The sequence below is a fragment of the Dysidea avara genome, chromosome 5 (genome assembly GCF_963678975.1).
Source record: "Dysidea avara chromosome 5, odDysAvar1.4, whole genome shotgun sequence".
Classification (NCBI taxonomy): Eukaryota; Metazoa; Porifera; class Demospongiae; order Dictyoceratida; family Dysideidae; genus Dysidea; species Dysidea avara.
This window is the reverse complement of record NC_089276.1, coordinates 12062146-12068349: the sequence shown is the minus strand read 5'-3', so window position 1 is coordinate 12068349 and position 6204 is coordinate 12062146. Positions and strand designations below refer to the sequence as shown.

At 39.6% G+C, this 6204-nt stretch overlaps 1 long non-coding RNA gene across 1 annotated transcript; it reads right to left on the bottom strand.

Annotated features, from left to right (window-relative positions):
• Positions 1–2427: 2427 nt before the first annotated feature.
• On the bottom strand, positions 2428–4651 carry LOC136255537 (uncharacterized). Its single transcript, XR_010700945.1, has 3 exons — positions 4492–4651; positions 3117–3189; positions 2428–2625 (listed from the first exon to the last, which is right to left on the bottom strand). It is a non-coding gene; the product is annotated as an uncharacterized lncRNA (long non-coding RNA).
• Between the last annotated feature and the right edge of the window lie 1553 nt (positions 4652–6204).

The following is a 6204-nucleotide window of genomic DNA, read 5'->3' as shown; positions in this document are numbered from 1 at the left end:
TCTGGGTCAGCCCAGCAGAGCCCCCCTCATATCAACTACTTCCTCCGCCGCTGCTTCTTATATAGGTTTTTCTTGAATGACGTATATAAGGTAGAAACTAAGAGAAGTGGGTAGCTGGGAGCCACGTAGCACAGTGGTTACGATCCTGTGGTTACGATCCTTGCCTCACGCACTGGAGGTCCCAGGTTCGATTCCGGGATAGGTCATAACTTTTTTTTCGCTTGAGGACTCTTTTTGTCTAAGTTTTTATTCACGTGAACCGAGCCGGACGAATAGCTTGGTAAAATCGGCGTCCGGAACCGGACGAATAGCCTCTACATTTTTTAAATCGCATGCGGTTAGACGCAACTGCAGGTGTATGCCTTGCGTTCCTTTGTGCATTCCAAATATTGATTGCTCTATCGCTTCAGTATTCACTCAATCGCTTCAAGATTCACATCATCGATTTCACCATACATGATTACCCTACAGTCGTAGTTTCAGCACCAAACAAAGTTTCTGTCGTCCTCAGTCGACCTAGAGGCCAAATACAAAACTCAGATTGTTGTTTTCCGCAGTACTCGCTTGGCATGTAGAGCAATGTGTCTTTAAACTGTTCTAAAAGTTTCGTTCAAATTGAAACATAATTTTCTAGAATGGCTAGTTTGAAATTTGAATTTAGTCGCCCCCACGTAATCTGCTCTCTCTAAGAATTTTACTCGGAATTTAAAGAATGACGCAGAGCACAACTGCGGTCACTGGGTATTGATAAACTGGCGCTCTATGTAGTTAATCAGTGCATATAGCCACAAAGAAGTGTGCTGCCATAGATTATAGTCCACAGATATAATCTATGGTGCTGCATACCATCGTTCGTTTTTAAATTTAGTCGCCCCCACCGTGACGTAATTTGTCCTCTAAGGGCGCGGCTTAAAGAATGACACAGAATACAAGGTTCTAAATCATCCACTTGTGATGTAACATCTGGTGTTCCCCAAGCGTCTGTTCTTGGACCAGTTCTATTCTTGATTTATATCAATGACATCATTGCCAACATCCAAAGTGAGATCCGTCTTTTTGCAGATGATATCCTTATTTACAAAACCATTAAAACACCACAAGACCATAAAATACTTCAAGATGATTTAAACTCACTGACAAGATGGGCAACTGACTGGATGATGGAATTCAACATCTCCAAATGTAAAATTTTACAGATAACAACACACCATAACAAGAGTACTTTCACATACAAAATGTCCGACATTCCACTGGCTACAGTATTAGAACACAATTACCTTGGAATTCGTCTCCACCACAAATTATCATGGGATCCTCACATCAATTACATCTGTAACAAGGCAAATCGACTCCTTACATTCTTAAAAAGAAATCTCCACAATGCACCATCAGAAATTAAAGAACACGTCTACAAACAATTGCTCTTACCATCATTAGAATACTGCTCAACCATCTGGGACCCCTATCATCACACTAGTATTAGTAAACTAGAAATAATTCAACACCGCGCTGCTCGTTTCGTTTTGATCAAACCCTGGCACAGATCTAACCAAAACCATGATAGCATCACAGACATGTTAACCAGTCTTGAATGGCCTACACTTCAAAACAGAAGAACAATTGCTAGACTCACCTTTCTATTCAAGATTGTGAGGAACTTACTAGCAATACCTGATCATTGCTTACCGTCACCAACTCCAGTGTCCTCCACCCGTGCTCAACATCTTCTCAAGCTAACTCAATTGCAAACAAGATTTGATGTGTACAAATACTCCTTCCTCCCTCGAACAATTATTCAATGGAACTCCCTACAAATTCCTAACATAGACACAATAGATCTTGAAACATTTAAGAACGCTGTAAGTAATATAATATAATAATGTGATTGTAATGCTCATTAGCGTGTTGCCCCTAGTGGGCTTTGCTAATTAACAATAATAACTAATTAACAATAATAATGTAGCAAATATTCCATTACTCATTCATCACTACCGAAATAAATTCAGAGGTTTGCTGTTATCTTAATTCCTTTCACTTTGTATATCACGATTCTAATAAATTCGGGCGGTCACTAGTGTGTGTAACAGTTGACTACAACAGAACGAGCTTGTAGCTAAGTAGCGATTGTGTATTGAAATGTAGTAGAAAGTATTTTAATAGCTTAGTTAGGTTGTTTTATCGTGGATGAAGTTTCGTGCGCGATCGCTGTTGAAGTCTGAGCCATCGTAGCTAGCTAATTATGTTCTTGGCAGAGTGGCTACAAGGTGAAGAGTGTATGTTATAGCTAGCTATTGCGTGAATTGTATGTTACAGCTACTGTGTGAATTGGCTTACTTGAAGAAGTTGACCTGGTCCAGTCCGGGTTTTCTAACCCCCCTGTAATTACAACATACAGAGGACACATGAATACCAAACACTTTTCACAGCAATAATGCAAGAATTGTACAATAATGACTGTAATATAACTGCTATGAAAATGTTTTCCAGTGGCCCGCCATGGTAGCAAGTCTCACATGATGGCATGTATATTCATCCAAGCACAATGGGAATAACAAGTAAGTACGATGACAGGTTGGTATGACTCCATTTGTAGAATCCAGATGAGTGGGTGTGGCTCCAGTATGTCTAAACAGTTAACAAACATTCCTGTTATAAATATGTGCTAGAGTTGCAATATAATAGTATAGTATTTAAATGCAACAATAGATAGTCTCCATTGCATCACTATCAAACGACACTAAGTGGAGGATATTGTTGCATCTCTAGTATGTACACTCTATCAGTACAACCTGTCTTAATGGCCACCGGTATAGAAAGACAACCTCTCTTGAAAAGCCAATTCCAATTGAGAATTTATACACTGTTAAATGCTTATTGAGTGAAGGTGGCAATAAACAAGTTCCACCGTAATTTATACAAGTGATCTGATCTGTATATTCTGTCAGTGGATGAGATCCACTTGGCCAGGACAAAATGTGACTCAAATGTCATGGATGATCCATACTCAACCCACTTATGACCCAGTGGCACAATGGAACTGAGTGTAGAGAATACAATTATATTTATTTCTAAGATGTGTGGACACATTACATGTATATACAAGACATGCTACGTACTGTTGTAGCATTTCAAGTCACCACAAATATGTACGGACTAGTCAACAATACTTCATAGCGCCCATCAGTAAACCTGAAGAATAGTTACGAAAATTAAAAATTCACATAAATGCAATGAAACCTCATTAATATGGCCAGCTGCGAAACCAAAAAATTTGGCCTGAATAACAAGGTGGCCTTATGAATGAGGTCATAAAGTAATTAGCTATATTTGGGATCTACTAGAGGTGGCCAATATAATGAGGTGGTCTTATTAAAGAGGTGGCCGCTAAGTGAGGTTTCACTGTACATACAGTTCACAATGGTGAACAATATTAATGGTTAACAATATACACTGAAACCTGCAGGTCACTTCTTGTGGAAGATTGCTCTCTACACAAAATGACACATTCAGAGATTGTATTTAGATGGATGATACAGTAACGCATTGTGACTTCAATACTTGTGATGTGTCACTGCTAGGCAGCAACCATATACACGGCACTGCCAATGCACAGCATCGCACTTGCTCGCACACACAATTTTGCTCAAGATTTTACAAATTGATAATTAAGGGGTGTGGAAACTAGCTGTTCGCTCAAATGACTGTGTGGCAGCTGTTTCCCATCTGTACAAGTGGCCACCAAGACAGGTCCACTGTGGATGAAAGCCTGGCATTAGATATTTGGTACTTCATGTGTTGAAGGCATTCCAGGGCTTCCGGTAGTCTCAAATCTCACCACAGTTTAACTCAGGCAGTGTTGTGGTCACCACTAAACTACTGGAATGCTGTGTTATGTTCATCTTATGCTTGGCTACTATATTGTAGAACTGAAATGGGTACTCTGAAAAATATATCCTATGGATAATGATTTCATCACTTTCTTCATCAGGAGCTTATAGGGACCAATAGTGAAACTTTTTACACTTTGGGCTGACAGCCAACTGCCTAAGTCTGAAGCAGTGCCTTTGGTGCTCTAACAGATTGGCTGCCCCTAGCTGCCAGCACTCACTGTCTCATACGCTGTCACACACTAAATCCATCTCTATAGCCAGTTAGAACAGCATGCTTCTTACCTTATTTAAGGCCGCAAAATGCAGCCACCTCTTTAAAAAGCTAGGTCAGAAAATTTTGTCCCTATGGCCTGAATAATGATCGGTTTTCACTGTACTATTAGTGATTAGTGATCATGGAGCCGGATTATTTATTAAGATACTAAGATATACAAACGCTACAACCTCTAAATATAGCAGTAAATTTTTTACCCTGGTCCAATGTCTAATAATCGTGAGAGACTGTACTGTGACAAACACATGTTTATCATATGTGGTAATCGAGTAATCGCCTTTTTACAATTAAGTTTTACAACACAAATACATGTATAGTTAAACTCACCAATTGTGACTAAATCCCTTCAACACGAAAAGACAAGTAATGAGACAACCTTGGAGACAACAGCCTCACAAGCCTATTCTGGTGCGCTTATTTAGTAGTAATATAAATTTTAAAGGCGTTTATTTACAACAGGACATAATTACGCGCCCCTCTATTGTCTCTGTACATACTTGCCTTTTCTTTACTATTCTCATTTTATTTCACAAGATCTCTTGGCAGGGGCGTAGCTTCTTCACTTGAATTAGTCAATGCTTGAAGTAGATCGAGATATTCTAATAGAACTGTCACATTTCTACAAGTGCCATATTTTTATATTGTAAAGTCTGTAAGTAGCTAGTAATTTAAACTATGTAATCCGATGCTAAGCAGAAGTTGTAACTATGCTAAATATATATTGCTGTGTTACAGCTATTTGTGACTGCTCTAATAGAGTATCTTGATCGTTTTAATGCAGTAGAAGACGAAAGGCAAAGTGTTATTAAGGGTTTACTAGTTAAAATAGGTGTTAGTTGACTGCAGTTGCATGCCACTAACAGGGCCGCCCAGAGAAATTAGGGGGCCCAGGGAAAAGAGTTAAAGAGGGGCCCAGGGGCAAGGAAGGGTGTAGATCCTGACTGCTCTATTAGAGTATATCGATCTTTCTTTAAACAGGTATTCAAAGGGCCCCTTTCGGGCTGGGGCAGGGGGAAAAATATCCCAGTCACCCCCATGTGGGCGGCCCTGGCAACTAAAATTACAGTTATATTTTAATATTCTGTCACCGTAATCTGGGGTTTCTGTCAAATCCATGGAAACTCACCTATACTGTTATCTAATCCAAAACAACCAAGCTGTAAAAAAAGAGTGCGGCCCTGAGAAAGGCTATGGTGAAAAAAGATGTGAAATCCAAGGTGGCGTCCAAGAAATGGCTGTGATGGTAGGTTAATGGTAAAAATTTTAATAACGACAATTCAAGTGAATTTTGTGCCAAGACCAAGCGGCACCAAATTCACTGAATTGTTGTTATTAAAATTTTCACCATTAACCTACCATCACAGCCATTTCTTGGCCGCCACCTTGGATTTCACATCTTTTTTCACCATAGCCTTTCTCAGGGCCGCACTCTTTTTTTACAGCTTGGTTGTTTTGGATTAGATTTCACTTCTTTTTGTGTTTGTATACCTATGGCCGGCTTTAGGGCTTTTTAACCTGTCATTTTTTTTTTACTACAGGAAGAAGAAAAGATGAAGCAGGGTGATTTCTTTGTAGCCGACCTCTCTGCAAGGTGATCCTTCTAGCTGATCCCTCTACTGGATGACTTGTTTGTAGCTGAACTCTCTACAGGGTGATTTGTTTGTAGCTGAACTCTCTACAAGGTAACTTCTTCTAGCTGATCTTTCTACAGGGTGATTTGTTTGTAGCTGAATTCTCTACAGGGCGAATTGTTTGCAGCTAAACTCTCTACATGGTAGTTTCTTTGTAGCTGAACTCTCTACAATGTAACTTCTTCTAGCTGAACTCTCTACATGGTAGTTTCTTTGTAGCTGAACTCTCTACAAGGTAACTTCTTCTAGCTGAACTCTCGACGGGTGGCTTGTTTCTAGCTGATCTCTCTACAGGTTGACTTGTTTCTAGCTGAACTCTCTACAGGGTGATTTGTTTGTAGCTGAACTCTCTACAAGGTAACTTCTTCTAGCTGACCTTTCTACAGGGTAATTTGTTTGTAGCTGAATT